Consider the following 21,654-nt stretch of genomic DNA (forward strand, 5'->3'; position numbering starts at 1 on the left):
GGAGGTGTCTACGTGATGAGCCGCAGCCTCCAGGAGATCCTGGGCCAAGACCCTGGCGTCGGATAATCCCGCCTTAAAGTCTTCCAGCTTCTCGACTGGGGTGAACTCCTCAAACTCCGACAGACCTTTCCACATCCGCATATTAGCCCCCGCTAACACCAGTTCGCCATTGGCCTGCCTGAGCTGCAAGGCCGAGTTGGCGAAAAATGTTCTCCCAGGGGAGTCAAGGAGCTTATCCACCTTTCCCAGAACCTGAGTAGCCTTCGTGGAAGAGGATGCTGCAGGCCTGGACCGCAAAGTGGCCGCAGCCGCCACTGTGGAGGAGGGGGGGCGACAAGACAACAGGGCCACCTCTTCCGAAGAATGCAGCCGGTATCGCGCGTCAATTTTCTTATTGACGAAAAGTCCAGAGCGTGGCTTTTCCCAGACCCTGCGGACCTCGGCCAGAACGTCCTTCTGCAAGAACAGGCCGGTACGCTCCAAAGGAGACAGGGTGAACGCCCCAGAAAGCACGCCCTCCTGCAGAGCGGGTGCCTCGGGCACCGGAACATCTAAGAAGCACATCATGTCCAGTACCCGGTCATGAAAAGCTCTAATAGAGCGGGGCAGGTCCTCTTTGTCCTGATCGCCTTGCACGTCATCCGACAGGTCAGGATCCTGCTGAGCCGTGTCGGGCGCTGCCTTGTCCACGGGGGACAATGGGGGCAAAGGCGGAAGAGTCGGGGAAGGCACGGTAGGCAAGTGAGGAGCTAGCGGAACCACCGGAGGAACGGGTGGAGCCGGAGGCGCGGGCGGACATATCTCCCTAAAAAGCCCTTTGAAATATTCCCTCATGGGGTCGGTACGCATGAGCGTTTGAAATTTACTGAAAAAAGGTGTCCTCTGGGGACTGCTTTGGAACTTGAGGAGGCCTCTCATGAGGAGGATAATTCCAGGGACGTAACGGGGAAGGGTGCCACACCGGCCCCTCCGCCGACGTATCCACATAAATCAAAGGTGCCGACCTCCCACAGACAACAAGGAAGGGTCATCCGGGCGTTCCAATCATAAACTGGCCGATAAGGATGGGCACAAGGAACTCTATGATCACCCACAGAACCAAGCCCTACACCTGAGGCCGATGGCGTAGTTGTAGGGGTAGCACCCAAAATGGCCGCCGCGGTCGTGGCGGGCACGGGCGCCATTTTGTCATCGCCTGAGGGGAACTGCGGCACATGAGGAAGTGAGGCAAGGGTCCAATCGATGGATCAGGGGTCTTAACTTTAGCCTTAACATAAGGAACCTCAGCAGAGCCGGTACTATGAGGCCTGGAATGTTTCTGCGACATACCAACTGTCAAATTAGCCTTCCCAGGAGGGACCTCGGCACTGCCAGTAAAAGAAGAACTTTCCTTCTTTGCCCCCTCAACAGATCTGGTGTGGGAACGGTGAAAAACAGCCTTCACTGATAAGGCCTTGTCAGGCCTCTCAGAAATGTTGATAGCTTTAGCCTCTGTACGAGGGACCTTGGACCCATGTCCGGTAACAGCCTTATCTGCGCGGGCCTCAAACATCCGTTCGGTGACACCAAGCCCAAACAAGGCCTCGGGGCCCACCCCGGTCTTATTCTTGAGGGAAGCCGATAGAGAGGCCTCAGAGCGAGCTCCGGTACCCCACGACTCAGTAGAACTGGGTCTACAAACAGCCCCCACAGGAGGGGCCTCGAGAGCATGCTCCGGTATCCACAGGCCCCTTACGGAGACCCTCAGAGAAAACTCTGGTACAATTATTAGGCCCAATGGGCACTTCAGGGCAATCCCCGGTGACAGAGCGATCAACGCTCCTCCCGAACCTGGAAAGGTATCCCCCGGCCGGGGTACTCTGAAAAGTAAAGAAATTACCGGGCGTTTCTTCTTTTCATCGATGAACGCATGAAAATGCGAAGGAGGAGTTCGTCGGAACACCTCCTCCCACCGCTCCAACCGACGTTGAAGTGCCTGGACCGAATGGGAGTCGCAGTAAAAACAGGAGTCCCAACGGTGACCCGGACCCAAACACTTTAAGCATAGAGGATGGGGATCCGCCCTCGAAGCGTCAGTGACACGATGAACAATCTGGAAAGTCTAGTTTGAACAACATAGACAGACTAGCACACGATCGCTAGCGAGAGCCAGAGAGGAAAAAAGGGAAGAAAATCTTTCGAGGATGCAAGTGCATCTAGTCCCGAACGAGCGGAGAAAAGGACAGATGGACAATGTGCAGGGCGGAGCCAAGGTGGGCGGGGTTACGGCCGTGTGCCGGGCCCCGCGCAAGAAAGAGAGGAAAGACATTTTTGAAAACATTTTTTGGATGCTTTTTACAAAGTGCTCCGGTCCCATCCCACAGGACGGAGAGATGTCCCATAAGTATGGAGGAAAGGGGACGGGACGTAGGAGTAATGTAGTTAAAAACATTATTTTACTTGAATGCGTGAGAATGAAGGAATTATATCATAAATTGCTATGTATCGAAAACAAAACAAATTAAACAGAAGACAACGGTAAAGAGATGAATGAACATTACACTACTGAGTACATTTGTTCAAAATAGACTGAAATTTAGAGATCAAGAAGAGATGATTAGGTGACCTGCCCTTAACTTGACCAACAAACAATTAGATTCAGCAAGTAGGGTAGTTAGTAGCAGGGGAGCAGGTAGCACGATCAAGAGCTGACTTTCACTGGTCATAGATGTTGTCAGGTAGTACGATCACGAGTTGACTTGCAGTGCTAACAGATGTTCTCATGATAAATATCAAGGGGTTTATAAAGAATTAGAATAGTGGGTGTGTATGTGGATGAGTGACGTTTATATGGCATGGTCTTATGTGGATAGCAGGGGCGTGGCCTGCTTCAGGGGAGCCTTTCTGGAGACACTGGGTCTGGGGAGGCCATCTGAACAATGGCCCTTGCGCGCGAGATACCTTTGAAGTGTACATGATGTTTGGCACCTTTGCCGTTCCCATCACTGCCAACCCCCTTGGCAGCGCACATCCACTGGTGCGAACTACTGTTGATAATGGAGGGGGGAAGGATGGGCATGAGGCGTGCAGACAAGGCCCGGAACCCCGCTGAAGGGAGAGACACACTTAAGTGGATTGCAGGGGCACAGTCTGCTTCAGGGGAGCATGCCTGGAAACACTGGGTCTGGGGAGGACATGTGAACAATGGCCCCTGCGCGTAAGCTGCCTTTAAAGTGTACATGGTGTTTGGCACCTTGGCCGTTTACACCCTGCCAGCCCCCTTGGGAGGGCACGGACACAGGTGCAAACTGCCACTGATAGGGTAGGGGGGATGGACGGCCAAGAGGCATGCAAGAAAGGGCCAGAACACTGCTGAATGGAGACACACTTATGTGGATTGCAGGGACGTGGTCAGCTTCAGGGCAGCATGCCTGGAGACACTGGGTCTGGGGAGGCCATGCGAACAATGGCCCCTGCGCGTAAGATACCTTTGAAGTGTACATGGTGTTTGGCACCTCGGCCGTTCCCACCCAGTCAGCCCTGCCAGGACAAGTGAGCGTGTCCTTGATTCACTGAAAAAGTGAAACAACCATTCATAAAAGTTCTGTTGTATTTTATTTTGTTGCTGATGTTGATGGCACAAATGTACTACACATTATATACTTTGGGTCGCAGCAGTGTGGGAAACTCCCCTGTACTGACCGCTGTCACTAGGGAATGTGTCTCTAATGGCACCAACGACACAGGCAGGTATTACTAGTCGAACGCAGTGTCCAAGCCTCCCATGAAGCCACCATGTAAACGCACGATAGGCCACCAGCCTATACCAACTGTGGAAGAGAAAGATACAAACTGTATTTAAATGAACAAGATAAGTGTATCAAACCAAAGTTGAAAAAGCAATCTTGTATCCTATGGCATTGTTGCCAGTACAAATGTTACTTCACGGATCAATCAACTTGGGCTTTAAAGTATAGACACATTACAAAAGTGAACAAGTATGTTTTCATTACATTTGGGACACGGAGAAATATTGTTTCTTGGTTGTACGTGAAAGACACATAAGATGACCACTATGATTTCGAAATCCAAAGACTACATTCATTTGGCAATGATAGATCAAAGTTACAACAATATAGGAGACAAACATGAAATGGTAGTGGCCTAAGTGACATCACATCGAGAGTACACTTACTCGTTACTTGGATTGCGATAAGCACCATCATAATCCTCAACACGGACCGTGTGAGGCAGGCTGCCCTGAAGTCATGCAGCTTGGTAATGCATTGCGGCCGTGTCTCGTCTTCCGATATGTAGGACAAGCATCCAGAGTTTTCTAGGCAGAGGTAGTTCGACTTGTTGGTTGGCATTACCTCGCACCAATTGCAGGTACACCAGGTGGAGACGTCGTCCATGCGACTAGGCGCAGGCTCTTGATCTGGTGATTCGTCCTCCCAAATGTCGTCCGAAGCCCCATCGTTTCCGCATCTTTATCTTTCGAGTAATTCCGCCTCGGAATACTCCGGCTCGTACTGGTAGGGATGTATTGTTGCCATTATGCGACAAAATTAAAATAGATAGTAATGATAGTACTAGTATCTGTTTGCACGGGCTACGAGCAACAAAGATAGCTGAACAGAGCAGGAACGAGCAACAGGATACACACAAAAAAAACAGTGAAACGATTGAAAAAGCAACTCTGATGAGAAGCGGTTTATACTTATTGAGGAAAATGGCGTCCTGCCATTTCCATGGAGACACGTTAGATGGAGCGCAGAATGTTGACACGCAACATGCATTGGCGTTGTGAAATGGCCCCTACGCGTCTAGTGAGGTCAGCTTCAGGGGCGGGGGATATGATTTAGTGCCGCCAGGGCAGTTCACCTTAGGGCGATGCGGCCACGGATAAGATGAGCACAAGATGGCCGCACCCTGTTGCCTGATTTCGCATGTTTAAAAGTGAGGAAAACTACGGTAAGGTGCATAGGAAATGTTTGTACAATCGATCAACTTATGCTTTAAAATACATGCCCGAACGCTTGGGACAATAATATTTTTGAGCGCACTATTCCTTTAAGTTGAACTTACAGACTCTGACTCAGTTTCTTTAGGTAGTGAAATCCCATTTTAGCAAAGGGCAAGTTGGGCTTTCAACCACCCTGACATTTAAGTTAATAAACGATTTTTGTCTGAACTTTGTATCTGTTGTCTGGGTCCTGCTTCATGATGCCTTCACAGCTCCCAAACAAAGAAGTTAACACTTTTGCCAGGCAGAAAATCACTTGAGGGGTGGCAAATTAACTTGTGCTTGCTTCTTCCCAGGCTTTCAAGATTCAGGCTTGAATACAGGTACTATTCACAAGCATGTTGTATCCAGTTTTAGCAACTGCAGCCCTCACTCGCCAAGGCGAGGCAAGTAGCCTTGCCAATTTACAGCAGCATTGATACCCTACTCAATTCCCCATAGGAACAATGTATGATAGTAGGACTATGTACTGGATTTAAACCAAGGCACGCTGTAGTGACACTGCCTGGGTTGAGCTGAACAAATTACAACCAGACTGCCACAGAGCTAGCTATACGAGGAGACTTGCATGGGAAACATGATGCATTGGGGACCCCTAACAATGAGGGAGGCATCAAACTCACGTCTCATCCTCTTCTACCGTTAATCCCAACCCAAGAGCCCGGTGGCTCTGGTTTGTTTGTGCGGGAGGCCAGGGCTGCTAATCCAGCGAATGCACAAGGAAACCGAATACAAAACAAAAGGTGCAGAGCACTGAAAGGAGGAACAGACAGTGAAAGCTCATATATGCTGCACTACTTAGTGGAGATGCTAGAAAGAAGCTACTGTAATTGATCTGATAAGCCCATCATAGGCTGCACATTAAACTTGAAAGTGGCAGTAATCAGGTTTACCCCTCTCTAGCCTACACTACAAGGACCTGAAGACCGTACGTTTTAAAGAACTATCCAGCCGCCAATTGCGGCACCCAACTCTACTTCTCCCATGCCAGAGCTCCCCCACACTTCCATTGGGGTCCCCATTCTAGCTTCTCTGCTACCACCGCACCCTACCTGTGTACCCCATGCCCAGCGCTCCATTACTTCCCAGCTAAGTTTGTGCTTAATAAACTCCATACATACATAAAACACAATCATGTGCGAAAGTTTGAGTCGAAGTAATATGCCACATTTGGCATATGTGGTGAAATCAGATGTTAAGTATTTTCATCATTAAACACCTCATCATGCAAACTAAATTGCTACATCATTTTAATAATATTATGTAGTGTAATATGCTGGTTTCACTCACTTCTAAACACCACAATAATATGCATTATTATACAATTTAGTGGAAATCACATCTATTGACCTTGGATGAAGGTCAGTCTAATCCCAGTTTCAGGCTGGCCACATGTCTCTGTGCAGAGTACTTCACTTTTGAGTTATCCATCCCTAAACATCTAGGCATATGCTTAAAATGGCATGCCAAATGTTTACATCCTCTTTTTTTTATAAAGCTTAAATTCCATTGTCCCTGCTATCATCTGTTCTTGTTGCCCTTTAAGAGCCTCTCCCAAGTCTGTCAGTACCAGGTTGGACGACCCTGGAGAGAGGCAGAGTTTGCAGCCCAGCTGGATCCCCAATTTAACATGTGTGCTTTTTAGTGTTGGAGAATGGCTGCGTGTGCTCGTTTTTCACTTGAATCAGCACTGTATAGTGTTAGGGAGAATGCTCTGTTAAGGCTGAATTTCCTAACCTAGTGAGTCCCCCAGCAGCTTTGCTGGATTTCTGGAGTTTTTTTTTTCTCCTGCCAAGAGTGAGACTCTTTTTCTCCCACTCTTGGACACAATTTGTGGTGTTCCTTTGAATGTTAATGTGTTGCATGGGCTATGGGGTCTTTTACTCCATAGTGTCTCATATGTTTTTTTCTATGTGTGTTACACCGCACCCTCCGTGCAGTAACACCGGGGTGTCATAGTGACACCCCACCATAGACTCCATACCGTGGGACTGACTACTGTCTCCCAGGGCATGTAAAGTCACCATTGGCTTTACTAGTCCCAAATTACTAACAGAACCAGTACAAACCATCATATTGTGGACGTACTGGTAGGGGCAATTTGATTGCCCCTGGGTCTGTTATTCGAGGGGGCACTGGCCCGTCCCCCCTAGTCGAGTTTTGGCTGGTGGCAGTGGATACTACTTTTTATATTCAACCGCGAATATATCTCTATGGGATTTTCCCATTGTTCGAGGCGAATACTTTTTTAACATAGCCTCTAACATACCGCCGGTTTATTTATTTAATATTAATTCACCGGTTGGTATTTTCTGCCAGAACTCGGTTTTAAAATGGTGTTTGTGTTCGCCTCTCTAACTCCAAACCAAAGGTCGAGCCCTTTGTTCCACTTTTGGCGGGCTTCTATACAGAAGCCCTCCAAAGTGGTGCCACTCTGTCTGGGTACCAGAGGGGGTGTGGGAGGGGGTTTAGGCACCCTGGACTGAGTTGCCTTGGCAACTCAAGTCGCACTCTTGTGTGATTGGCCCAAGTGGTGAGCCGGTCGGCTCACCACTTAGCATGTTTGATTGACAGCTAGGCTGAATGAATGGGGGTTTCTTGCATAAAAGCAGGGTTTTTGGGACTGGAACTTCAGAAGTCGCCACAGGACCTGAAAATCCGACGAGGGAGAAGCTGAGCCGACCTGCTACAACGACACCACCGGTGGAGCCCTGCTGAACCGACTCACCACTTCCCAACGACAGAGGAGATCTCCCTGCTGGATAGTCTTCTTCCCTTGACTGGTGGGCACAACCAGTTTACCTTCTTTACTCGCATCCCAGGACGTCTTGTGGTCGAATTGCCCGTGCCAAGCACCCCGGCAACCTGATAGCCACTTACCACTGGACCACGAATAAAAGGACCGCTCCTTTTAATTGAGAACTCCGCGGCTGGTTTCTTCCCTGGCAGTGCAACGGACTCCTATTTTCCTCCACGACGAGATCCTCTCTTCCCCCGGACGAAGCACCGACTTGCACCCGCTGCCAGGAACAACTGCCCCCGCTGGAGCGTTCTCACCATTTTAAGGTACCATGTCCGCCAGGCCTCCCTTTCTAACGATTGCTACAAGGTAACAATAATCCCTTAACCTTCTGGACTGGGCTGGCCGTCTTGACCATCTAACTGGTCCCTTTCTGTTGGTCCAACTCTTTCTGAAACTCTTGCGAGACTTTTGGGCACTTTCAACCATGTGACCTTGGACACATTTCGTCCGGAGCCTCTTAAAGTGGGTCCGGCCTTGTTAACTTTGACTTTACGGTTTTAATTTGCCTTCTTCTCCTACTGTGTTCTTCCGAAAGTGTTGGGATCTGTTTCTATCTTTGCTCTGCCTTTCTCTCCCTTTTTAACCGATTGATTAGAGTGCCATCTTCGTTAAGCGCTGACCGCTGTCTGAAAATAAGTGTTGCTTTACTTAAGACTTGTCTAATAATCGCTGAAGGGAGTGTATATCTTTTAGTAACCGTGTTTTTGAACTGCTTAAAATTGGTGCCAGTGTGTTTAACTAGATGCGTTTTTAAATAAATAATTATATCTCTTTTACACCAAGCTCTGGTCAGTGTTTGCTTGTTCTACTGTGTTCTTTTGACCTATTGTGAATACTCTGTATACTGCCAAACTCTTCTTGAGAGAAGTCTGACTGCTCAGCCACTAGGTCAACAATGGGGGTCTGTTCTGACGTGTAGCGTTTACTGGGGACTACTATTGTGCTAAAGTAGACCTGGATTATTTCTATTATGTCAAAATCAGTACATAAACACTTTAAATGTGAAAGATGCACAAGAAGGAATTTCAGACACAGATAGATATTGAGCTGTCAGCTTTTTAAATTTATTTCGCTGATGAATGCATTTATTAATCGTGCATTTTTTGATATTGAGCTGTCAGCTTTTTAAATTTATTTTGCTGCTGGATGCATTTAATAATCATGCATCAGAAAGTAAGAAAAAAAGTATATTGTTAAAAGGAACAGTTGCGAGCTGCAAAGGGTTCAATCACAAAAACAGAGTTTGCAAAACGATTAATTCTCAATATTTCCTCTAACAGCTGTTTTTGACAAAACAAATTTATAACCACCACCTAAAGTGACTAGTGATTAAGATGTAAAACATACATAACAAACATAACAACCAAAACAAAAGCAATAAATGGAAAAGCTTTGGGTTATGTGTATCCAGGCTGGAGGGTGACCTAACAGGTGGTCGACGTCTAGATATGGATCAGGAAAGATGTTGTGACCAGGCCAAGTATTGAGGTACTGGTCAAAGGGACGTTTCGGCTTGGAGCCTTCATCTAGGGCCTGGGGTAGGTCTCCCTAAAAATAGAAACAGGGGGACTGCATTAGTGTCTGAGTGAAAAGTTTAAAACTATTGTTTTTTAAAAAAACACATGACATAATAATCTCCGTGAATGTGGTACACCACTCTAAAAATCAAGGACAAGGAAGACACGGGACTGACCTTAGGGGGTGCAGATCTGTTAAGATCTGAAGTTAATGTAACTCATGGATGGCAAGAGATGCTAATTGGTTTGGTCTTCTGGCAGTCAGCTATGGATTGCTGCAAAAATCAAAAGAACATGTGGTTCTGGGTGAGATTACTATTAATGGAGGAAAATAACAGTAAGATGTTTAACCAAGTGTGCCACAAAGACAAGTTCTCACCTGACTAGGTTCTAGCTGCGCGACGACTCTCAGGAAGTACGCAGAGTGCCAGTTGGAATTGCATTTGATCATTAAGATGTGGACCAGCACATAATGGTGGCTGGCTGATAGTTTATGGTCTGTAGTCGTCCTACAAGGGAAGCGAAATGTATGCGCCCGTTACGATAATTCGTAAGGAAAGGGTCTGTGCTGTGTGCCCAAGGAGGAAGAGGACATACCTGGTATTAAGTCCCAGGCTCGCTGCCCGCTGGCGTGTGGAGCCGCGTCTCGGGCTCGCTGCAGGCTGGCGTGTGGGGCCGCGTCTGCTATTTGCGACTAGATCGCTACGTGCAGGTTAACGAACTGAAATGCGCCGAGCACTTCACGTCTGTACTGAATGCGCATGCGCATCAGGAGTAGTGTTCTTTGAGCTAGCGAGTGCGCATGTGCCGGCCCGCTGTGGAGTAGCGTTGCCGTAGGAACATGTCAATACAAGACACTGGTCTCTTGCGCATGTCCCTTTTGGGACGGAATGGCAATGAAATATATTTGCGCATGTTTTTAAAAAATAAAGAGAATTACCAGTTATTATGGATGATTCCAGAGATATCCTGAAGAGGGGTTCCTGCCGGGTGACTGCATAGAATGCATCACAAGTGAAGTTGTGTGCTACGGAAGGAAGGTGGGGAAACCAGTAAAAGACTAGTAAAGAGCCCGCTTCCCGTGGGCTCATATAATTACATGAGAAATGGAGATGACAGAAGGGGAGGAAACTCAGGAGATTTTCACTAGTATAAAAGTGTGCAATTATCTACAAAAGCGCGTGGGATCTAGCTCATTCAACCCAGTTGTAGTACTTTTCAATTTAAAAATCCACCAAGCTTCTTTGTGATTGAGTGAGTTGGTGGCATTGCTTGTATTTGATACTGAATCAGCTACCCACCATAGGATGTCATCTGGGCCATGGTGGTTTTCAGTATAATGTTGTACCATTGGGGCTGTGGCAGATTTGCATCGGATTCGAGATCTGTGCTCTCCTATCCTTTTGTGGATTTGCCTTGTTGTTTGACCCACATAGCGCAAACCGCAAGGACATTCAATGATGTAGATTACATTGGCTGTTTTGCAATTTGTGAACTGTCTGAGTTCCCAGTCTTTTTCGCCAATCCTAAATGAAGACATTTTCCTAGTAAATCTACATACTGTGCAGGTGCCACAGGGGTGATGTCCCTTTATTTCCCGCATATTCCAGAGCGTTGATCTTTGAGATTTTTTCTCCAGTCTTGCATGTGATAACATGTCCTTCAAATTCTTGGATCGTTTCAGCGCCATTCTTGGTGGTTTTTCTTCTGGCAAACTCAATTGTACCAGGGGCCAGAACTTTTTCAAGATCCTTTTTAGTTTAGTTGTATCAGGGCTGAACGTGGAGACAAATGTAAGGGTCTCATCTCGGTCCAGGTTTTTCATTTTTGGTGTTAATAGACTTTCCCTGGGCGTGTATTTGGCTCTTTTGATAGTCCGACTGACAAGTTTTCTGGGATATCCTCTTTCTCGTAGTTTGCTTTCGAGCTTTTTTGCATGTTCTTGAAATGTATTCATTTCGGTGCAGTTACGCCTTAGTCGTAAAAATTGGCCATACGGGAGGTTATCCCTTAAATTCCTTGGATGATGACTTTTGTAATGAAGTAGAGTGTTCCTCTCAGTCTCCTTTGTGTAGAGGTCGCATTGTAATTTGCCATTCTTGGCTAAGATGGTCAGGTCCAAAAAGTTAATGGCATTATTACTGTTTTGCATAGTGAATTTTATCTCTTGGGTCTGGGTATTGATCCACTCGAAAAATGAGGTGAGGCTATTTTCATCTCCGTTCCATATAAGGATGATATCGTCAATGTATCTAAACCATGAAGAGATTTTGTTTTGGAACGGGTTGGATATGTCTATAACATGTTTCCTCTCAAATTCTGCCATAAAAATTATGGCCAGACTCGGGGCAAATGCAGCTCCCATCGCCGTTCCACTTATTTGGAGATAGTATTCGTCATCGAACGTGAAAAAGTTGTTGGTTAGTGCGAGTTCAAGTAGTTCCACTATGAAGTTAGTTGGAACTCTTGTTTGAGTCATAAAGTGAGTTAGATGTTGTCTAATACACTCCACCGCTGCTTCTTGTGGGATGTTTGTGTACAGGCTAACAACATCCATGGTTACTAGGAGTTCCTGCTCGTTGTTGAACTTGCGTCCTTCAAATTTAGAGATGGTTGACATGGTATCTCTGAGGTACGTAGGTGTTTGTTGGCTCAGAGGTTTCAGAAAGTGGTCTATAAATTTACAAATGGGCTCAAGAATAGACCCACATCCTGATACAATCGGTCTTCCTGGGGGGTTTTGACTGTTTTTATGAAGTTTTGGAAGAGCATAGAAAGCCGGTATTCTGTTGTCTGAGGTGTTAAGGAAAGTTTCTTCGTGCTCTGTAATCCACTCATGCTCTAATGCAAATTTGGTTGTCTCCTGGATTTTATGTTTTATGGCGGCTGAGGGGTCTTTCCTTAGTTTTTTGTAGTTGCCTTCTTCATTCAGTAAGTGCATCACCATTTCTTTGTATTGTGTTATACTCTGAATCACAATCCCACCACCTTTGTCAGCTGTTTTTATAATCAAGTCTTTGTTTTTGGCTAGGGTGGTTAGGGCCTTGCGTTCCCCTATGGTCAAGTTCTGTCTCAGCTGCTGCTGGTCAGTTTGGAGTTTCCTCATTTCTTTCGTGATGCATTTTTCAAATGTAAGCAAGGAGCTAGGTACTTCGTTTTCCATAGGGTTAAATGTTGATTTTATTCTTAATCCGGTGTCATTTTGTTCTTGGCGACGGTCCTTGTCCCTGAAGTACACTTTTCTTCTGATACTTCTGAAAAGATTGGATACTTCAGAGTCCAGTTTGAACCAGTCAGTATGTTCTGTAGGTACAAAAGATAAACCTTTGGTAAGGACGGAGATTTCTTCTTTAGAAAGCACATGTCCTGATAGATTAAATATTGGGATTTCCATTATACCCTGCGATTGACTCTCCTCCTCTGGTTGCGTGGTCCCCATTGGGGGTAGTTGAAAAATTGCATTGCCTGTGGGTGCGGAGGCGGCCCCCAGTATGCGCCTCTGGGGGCCATTTGCCCTAAAAAAGGCATCTGATTAGGGGGTTGATATTGTCCCTGTTGTCTATTTCTGTTCCTGTTTTGGCTAGAATCTCCTGACGAGGAGTCCGAACTGGAAATGTCTGAAAAAGAGACCCATTTGCGTCTATTTCTAGTGGCCGCAGTTTGGTTGGCCAATCTCTCCTTTTCCTTCTTGTCCTTATATTCTGCTGAGAGATATGGGTAAATTAATTCTATTTTGAAATTACTTATATCTTTTGCCAATTTTTTATGTTTTTTCTCCAAAGTGGTAGCAGTGAACTGGTCGAAGGCTTTGTTGATTTCTTTCAATTTATCTCTGGCATTGGACAGACTATCATCATGCAGAAACTTGGCTTCTTCTTCCTTGAGGTCTTGTTGTATTTTGGTATGAATTCGTTGGGCTGTTGTTATTGTCAAGGCCATTAGGTCCCTGCTACATTTTGTTGAGATTTTGCTGAAACCCAGCATATATTCCTTATCCTCAAGGAACAATGCTGGTTCGTTTTTGACCAGCAGACCCATTGGTACAAGATTAACTCTCAGGTATTCCCTGAGGAAATGAGCATGGACTTCCGTACGAAAGCATTTTTTCTTTAAATTTAATAGCGCGTCTCCTGAAGCTGTGGAAGCAATATGATGTTGTGCTCCTGCTAAGTTGAAGAGAGATGGACCCTCTATAATGTTGTCTATTTCTTCTTCCGTGAAAGATAGCATTTGATTCATGATATTGACGTGGGAGGTTTTTCACCCCTGGGGGAGCAGGTACCGTGTAAATCCTTGATAGGTGTAGGTATATGTGGGCCTGAAATTAAAGCTCAGGTGCTAGAATTAAATAAAAAAGAAATTAGAAAGAAATTTGAAAGAATTTTTAGAGGAACTCCCTATTATAGCGTGGTGCTATATCTAAATACTGGTAACTGAAGGGATAGCCCGAATACGACAGAACATTGGGCTAAAGATACTAGGTCAACAATGGGGGTCTGTTCTGACGTGTAGCGTTTACTGGGGACTACTATTGTGCTAAAGTAGACCTGGATTATTTCTATTATGTCAAAATCAGTACATAAACACTTTAAATGTGAAAGATGCACAAGAAGGAATTTCAGACACAGATAGATATTGAGCTGTCAGCTTTTTAAATTTATTTCGCTGATGAATGCATTTATTAATCGTGCATTTTTTGATATTGAGCTGTCAGCTTTTTAAATTTATTTTGCTGCTGGATGCATTTAATAATCATGCATCAGAAAGTAAGAAAAAAAGTATATTGTTAAAAGGAACAGTTGCGAGCTGCAAAGGGTTCAATCACAAAAACAGAGTTTGCAAAACGATTAATTCTCAATATTTCCTCTAACAGCTGTTTTTGACAAAACAAATTTATAACCACCACCTAAAGTGACTAGTGATTAAGATGTAAAACATACATAACAAACATAACAACCAAAACAAAAGCAATAAATGGAAAAGCTTTGGGTTATGTGTATCCAGGCTGGAGGGTGACCTAACAGGTGGTCGACGTCTAGATATGGATCAGGAAAGATGTTGTGACCAGGCCAAGTATTGAGGTACTGGTCAAAGGGACGTTTCGGCTTGGAGCCTTCATCTAGGGCCTGGGGTAGGTCTCCCTAAAAATAGAAACAGGGGGACTGCATTAGTGTCTGAGTGAAAAGTTTAAAACTATTGTTTTTTAAAAAAACACATGACATAATAATCTCCGTGAATGTGGTACACCACTCTAAAAATCAAGGACAAGGAAGACACGGGACTGACCTTAGGGGGTGCAGATCTGTTAAGATCTGAAGTTAATGTAACTCATGGATGGCAAGAGATGCTAATTGGTTTGGTCTTCTGGCAGTCAGCTATGGATTGCTGCAAAAATCAAAAGAACATGTGGTTCTGGGTGAGATTACTATTAATGGAGGAAAATAACAGTAAGATGTTTAACCAAGTGTGCCACAAAGACAAGTTCTCACCTGACTAGGTTCTAGCTGCGCGACGACTCTCAGGAAGTACGCAGAGTGCCAGTTGGAATTGCATTTGATCATTAAGATGTGGACCAGCACATAATGGTGGCTGGCTGATAGTTTATGGTCTGTAGTCGTCCTACAAGGGAAGCGAAATGTATGCGCCCGTTACGATAATTCGTAAGGAAAGGGTCTGTGCTGTGTGCCCAAGGAGGAAGAGGACATACCTGGTATTAAGTCCCAGGCTCGCTGCCCGCTGGCGTGTGGAGCCGCGTCTCGGGCTCGCTGCAGGCTGGCGTGTGGGGCCGCGTCTGCTATTTGCGACTAGATCGCTACGTGCAGGTTAACGAACTGAAATGCGCCGAGCACTTCACGTCTGTACTGAATGCGCATGCGCATCAGGAGTAGTGTTCTTTGAGCTAGCGAGTGCGCATGTGCCGGCCCGCTGTGGAGTAGCGTTGCCGTAGGAACATGTCAATACAAGACACTGGTCTCTTGCGCATGTCCCTTTTGGGACGGAATGGCAATGAAATATATTTGCGCATGTTTTTAAAAAATAAAGAGAATTACCAGTTATTATGGATGATTCCAGAGATATCCTGAAGAGGGGTTCCTGCCGGGTGACTGCATAGAATGCATCACAAGTGAAGTTGTGTGCTACGGAAGGAAGGTGGGGAAACCAGTAAAAGACTAGTAAAGAGCCCGCTTCCCGTGGGCTCATATAATTACATGAGAAATGGAGATGACAGAAGGGGAGGAAACTCAGGAGATTTTCACTAGTATAAAAGTGTGCAATTATCTACAAAAGCGCGTGGGATCTAGCTCATTCAACCCAGTTGTAGTACTTTTCAATTTAAAAATCCACCAAGCTTCTTTGTGATTGAGTGAGTTGGTGGCATTGCTTGTATTTGATACTGAATCAGCTACCCACCATAGGATGTCATCTGGGCCATGGTGGTTTTCAGTATAATGTTGTACCATTGGGGCTGTGGCAGATTTGCATCGGATTCGAGATCTGTGCTCTCCTATCCTTTTGTGGATTTGCCTTGTTGTTTGACCCACATAGCGCAAACCGCAAGGACATTCAATGATGTAGATTACATTGGCTGTTTTGCAATTTGTGAACTGTCTGAGTTCCCAGTCTTTTTCGCCAATCCTAAATGAAGACATTTTCCTAGTAAATCTACATACTGTGCAGGTGCCACAGGGGTGATGTCCCTTTATTTCCCGCATATTCCAGAGCGTTGATCTTTGAGATTTTTTCTCCAGTCTTGCATGTGATAACATGTCCTTCAAATTCTTGGATCGTTTCAGCGCCATTCTTGGTGGTTTTTCTTCTGGCAAACTCAATTGTACCAGGGGCCAGAACTTTTTCAAGATCCTTTTTAGTTTAGTTGTATCAGGGCTGAACGTGGAGACAAATGTAAGGGTCTCATCTCGGTCCAGGTTTTTCATTTTTGGTGTTAATAGACTTTCCCTGGGCGTGTATTTGGCTCTTTTGATAGTCCGACTGACAAGTTTTCTGGGATATCCTCTTTCTCGTAGTTTGCTTTCGAGCTTTTTTGCATGTTCTTGAAATGTATTCATTTCGGTGCAGTTACGCCTTAATCGTAAAAATTGGCCATACGGGAGGTTATCCCTTAAATTCCTTGGATGATGACTTTTGTAATGAAGTAGAGTGTTCCTCTCAGTCTCCTTTGTGTAGAGGTCGCATTGTAATTTGCCATTCTTGGCTAAGATGGTCAGGTCCAAAAAGTTAATGGCATTATTACTGTTTTGCATAGTGAATTTTATCTCTTGGGTCTGGGTATTGATCCACTCGAAAAATGAGGTGAGGCTATTTTCATCTCCGTTCCATATAAGGATGATATCGTCAATGTATCTAAACCATGAAGAGATTTTGTTTTGGAACGGGTTGGATATGTCTATAACATGTTTCCTCTCAAATTCTGCCATAAAAATTATGGCCAGACTCGGGGCAAATGCAGCTCCCATCGCCGTTCCACTTATTTGGAGATAGTATTCGTCATCGAACGTGAAAAAGTTGTTGGTTAGTGCGAGTTCAAGTAGTTCCACTATGAAGTTAGTTGGAACTCTTGTTTGAGTCATAAAGTGAGTTAGATGTTGTCTAATACACTCCACCGCTGCTTCTTGTGGGATGTTTGTGTACAGGCTAACAACATCCATGGTTACTAGGAGTTCCTGCTCGTTGTTGAACTTGCGTCCTTCAAATTTAGAGATGGTTGACATGGTATCTCTGAGGTACGTAGGTGTTTGTTGGCTCAGAGGTTTCAGAAAGTGGTCTATAAATTTACAAATGGGCTCAAGAATAGACCCACATCCTGATACAATCGGTCTTCCTGGGGGGTTTTGACTGTTTTTATGAAGTTTTGGAAGAGCATAGAAAGCCGGTATTCTGTTGTCTGAGGTGTTAAGGAAAGTTTCTTCGTGCTCTGTAATCCACTCATGCTCTAATGCAAATTTGGTTGTCTCCTGGATTTTATGTTTTATGGCGGCTGAGGGGTCTTTCCTTAGTTTTTTGTAGTTGCCTTCTTCATTCAGTAAGTGCATCACCATTTCTTTGTATTGTGTTATACTCTGAATCACAATCCCACCACCTTTGTCAGCTGTTTTTATAATCAAGTCTTTGTTTTTGGCTAGGGTGGTTAGGGCCTTGCGTTCCCCTATGGTCAAGTTCTGTCTCAGCTGCTGCTGGTCAGTTTGGAGTTTCCTCATTTCTTTCGTGATGCATTTTTCAAATGTAAGCAAGGAGCTAGGTACTTCGTTTTCCATAGGGTTAAATGTTGATTTTATTCTTAATCCGGTGTCATTTTGTTCTTGGCGACGGTCCTTGTCCCTGAAGTACACTTTTCTTCTGATACTTCTGAAAAGATTGGATACTTCAGAGTCCAGTTTGAACCAGTCAGTATGTTCTGTAGGTACAAAAGATAAACCTTTGGTAAGGACGGAGATTTCTTCTTTAGAAAGCACATGTCCTGATAGATTAAATATTGGGATTTCCATTATACCCTGCGATTGACTCTCCTCCTCTGGTTGCGTGGTCCCCATTGGGGGTAGTTGAAAAATTGCATTGCCTGTGGGTGCGGAGGCGGCCCCCAGTATGCGCCTCTGGGGGCCATTTGCCCTAAAAAAGGCATCTGATTAGGGGGTTGATATTGTCCCTGTTGTCTATTTCTGTTCCTGTTTTGGCTAGAATCTCCTGACGAGGAGTCCGAACTGGAAATGTCTGAAAAAGAGACCCATTTGCGTCTATTTCTAGTGGCCGCAGTTTGGTTGGCCAATCTCTCCTTTTCCTTCTTGTCCTTATATTCTGCTGAGAGATATGGGTAAATTAATTCTATTTTGAAATTACTTATATCTTTTGCCAATTTTTTATGTTTTTTCTCCAAAGTGGTAGCAGTGAACTGGTCGAAGGCTTTGTTGATTTCTTTCAATTTATCTCTGGCATTGGACAGACTATCATCATGCAGAAACTTGGCTTCTTCTTCCTTGAGGTCTTGTTGTATTTTGGTATGAATTCGTTGGGCTGTTGTTATTGTCAAGGCCATTAGGTCCCTGCTACATTTTGTTGAGATTTTGCTGAAACCCAGCATATATTCCTTATCCTCAAGGAACAATGCTGGTTCGTTTTTGACCAGTAGACCCAGTAGACCAGGTAAATCTGGGTGGTACAGACTGCTACCAATTGGGTTTACTGCCAACCACCTGTAGTCTTAAATCTTTTGCAGTGGTCCCAGAGGGAACTGCACAGGTGTCTGCCTAACATATAGCATAGTTCTCCTTTTTCTTCTAGATCTGATTATTTCTTGTTAGAAATTCCACATGGGGAACGCAGTTGAGAGGGACAGAGAAAGTGGCGTGGTGACCCGACAAATGAATCAGACCGTGTAGTGAGGGAGGAGATGTATCATGGAGAACCATGCTCTCCATCTGCTGGGAATCCCGGCGGGAATGGAAGGCCCGAACCCGACTGGATTTGTTGAGACTTTATTACAACAGGAAATTGGTGCGGGACGACTCTCACAAGGCTTCGCGGTAGAGAGGGCCCATCGCACACAGCAAAAGAGACCAAGACCAGGATCACACCTCCCGATGATCGCAAAGATCCAGAATTTCAAAGACAGGATAATCATACTTAAACACTCTATGGAAGGGGGGGTGATACGGAGAGACAACTGTAACATTGCCATATATCCGGACTATACTTCCGCAGTACAACGCGCAAGAAACTCCTTCATCCCGATTAAGGCCAGGCTCAGACATCTGAACTTGAAATACATGTTGATGTACCCGTCCCAATTGAAGGTGATCCATAAGGGACTGGCAGTATTCCTGGAGACACCGGCGGCTCCCACCATGTGGCTTCAGCACAACAACCTGGCTGAGGGGCGGGGGGAGGCGGTCACATGAACAAAGCTGGGAGACAGCGAGGGGCGAGCTCTGAGACCAGGGTTGCTTACTGAGGTCAGCATTATGTTAACAAAATGAGGTCATATGTCTATTGCAGCGTTGTTATATTCTTGTAATTCGGCGGGAGAACTACCTGGCCACCCAACCTGAGCTCACAGGCCCAACCCACAGAACGATTAGTGCAGGCCTGTTGCTAGCACAACAAAACTCACACACCCAATGGTCCGGAAGGGTCTAGAAGGTGCAGGGGCGCCTGAGTGCTGTGGAACAGGAGCAGCAGCTGGGTGCGGTTACTTGGTTTGGTTTGATGTTCCGTTTGTTACTTTTTTTGTTTTGCTTGTTTTGAGTTCTTCGATTACAGAGGGGGGGAGAACACTGAATGGGTCACAGGTAACAATGGGAATTGGTGCACGGCTGGGTGTGTGGGAGTGGAGTAGCCCATGGGATAAGGCCAACTTCAAGACTCTGCGGATGGAGAGGGGGCAAAGGAAGCACCTGTATCAGGCGACCATGGGGGCACAGGTTAATGTGTTGACTTGGAACATAAGAGGATTGGGCACTTATTTGCGCAGGAACCGGGTTAAATCCTACTTGAACAGAAAAAAGGTCTCCATCGCCCTGTTACAAGAAACCCATCTAACAGAAGAGGCCATGTCTAAGTTGAAGGAATGCTGGGGTGGACAGGGGTATGGTGTTGCGTACTCCAAGTATGCAAGGGACGTGTTTACGTGGATAAACCCTCAGATACCTTTTTCGGCTGGTGGGGATGGAGGCAGACGAGGGTGGACGGTATTTGATACTATGGGGTTTGATTGAACAGATGGAAGTGTGCATCATCAACTCCTACTTTCCTAAACACAATATTCCTGCGCACTTCAGCGCGCCGAGTGCCAAGATAACCCAACACAGGGGATATTTCTTCTGGGGCGGGGATTTTAATTCGTCAGGGATCTTGACTTGGACAGGTCTGCCTCGCTGATCAATCAGACGGCCACTGCCTCCACGGCACTAAACACAACACTGCCCCAACTTGAACTAGTCGATGTTTGGTGAGAGCTGCACCCCACTGATAAAGGATTACTCCTCGCTGCACGGTCTACACACCAGAATAGACTACATATTCACAGGTAAAACCCAACTCTCACAAATTGAATCTGCACAATACCTGGGCAGGTCGATTTCTGACCACTCCCCTTTGATGATGCACTGGTCGATGCAAGGTCCCAGGCCCCCCCATCCCAATGTGGCGCATGCCAACCGAAGCGCTTACAGATCAAGCTTTTAGGGAAGACCTCAGGGACTAACTGAAGGGATACTTAGAGGTGAATGTGGGCAGTGTGGAACACTGGGGCACGGTATGGGAAGCCCTAAAGGTAGAAGTGAGGGGTGAGGTTATATCCAGCGCAAGGGGTGTCAGCAAGACCTTACGGGTGGAATTGGAAAAGTAGGAGGAGGAGATTAAACGAACGGAGGCCACGACTCGAGGGTCCAGGGAGGAGGAAGCAAGGCTGGGTGAAATGAGACGCAACTGCCAGGAGGCATGGGGGAGGCTTACCAAGTTCGACTACATGGCAAGAACTATCACTCCACACACGGAAGAGGATAAACAGAGTAGGCTGTTGGCATGGCTCTGTAGGAGGGAACACCCAAGACACTTTTTACTCCCGTTTCTACGCCCATGACACGCCGGTGCCCCTGGAAGATATCCAGAGCACTCTGGAAGAGATCAGTCTACCCAAATTAGGTGCTTTGCAGCGCGAGGTACTAGAAATGGATAGAATCGGTCTAAGACATCACAGAGGCAATCAAATCCTTAGACACTAGCAAAACCCCGGGAAGTGATGAGCTACCACCAGAGTTTTATAAAACCTATGAGCTGTCCCCAACGCCACTGTTACATGAGGTGTTCAAGGAGGCATATGATGTAGGGGAATTGCCGGAGAGAATGAGGGAGACGTTAGTGGTGCCAATACCCAAACCAAGAAAGCCCACTGATGAATGTGATTCATACCACTCGCTATCGATGCTTAATTATGACGTCAAAATACTGACCACCATACTGGACAAACGGCTGTCTAGGGTGGTGGGCGGGCTAGTGCACAGCGATCAGAATGGCTTTGTACCAGGGCGCAACCCCACTGCGAACCTCTGGAGACTCCAACATGTTATGGCGCACACAGCGGAGGCGAAAAGCCCTCATTGGATGCTATTAAAGCATTCACTTCAATATACTGGGAGCGGCTCTTGGCAGTGCTATGAGAATTTGGGTTCGGGGAAAGGTTTGTCAGATGGATAGAGGTACAGTACACCAAACCAATGGCTAGGGTGAGGTCGGGGAGGACAGTGTCATCGTCCTGGGACATACGCAGGGGCACCAGGCAGGGTTGCCCACTATCTCCCATGCTGTACATACTTGGG

The 21,654-nt window shown here is 45.9% G+C and overlaps 1 protein-coding gene and 2 long non-coding RNA genes across 3 annotated transcripts in view; all 3 read right to left on the bottom strand.

Annotated features, from left to right (window-relative positions):
* The window catches only part of ARFGEF1 (ARF guanine nucleotide exchange factor 1), a 1,973,034-nt gene that overhangs the window by 1,347,109 nt on the left and 604,271 nt on the right, over nt 1–21,654 (bottom strand). The window lies entirely within an intron of this gene.
* LOC138498623 (uncharacterized) lies at nt 8,684–10,266 on the bottom strand. The gene is made up of 3 exons (XR_011278789.1): nt 9,705–10,266; nt 9,502–9,600; nt 8,684–9,356 (listed from the first exon to the last, which is right to left on the bottom strand). It is a non-coding gene; the product is annotated as an uncharacterized lncRNA (long non-coding RNA).
* On the bottom strand, nt 13,790–15,376 carry LOC138498624 (uncharacterized). Its single transcript, XR_011278790.1, has 3 exons — nt 14,815–15,376; nt 14,612–14,710; nt 13,790–14,466 (listed from the first exon to the last, which is right to left on the bottom strand). It is a non-coding gene; the product is annotated as an uncharacterized lncRNA (long non-coding RNA).

This window comes from Ambystoma mexicanum, chromosome 5q, assembly GCF_040938575.1.
Source record: "Ambystoma mexicanum isolate Mex_15411 chromosome 5q, UKY_AmexF1_1, whole genome shotgun sequence".
In the NCBI taxonomy this organism is placed as follows: Eukaryota; Metazoa; Chordata; class Amphibia; order Caudata; family Ambystomatidae; genus Ambystoma; species Ambystoma mexicanum.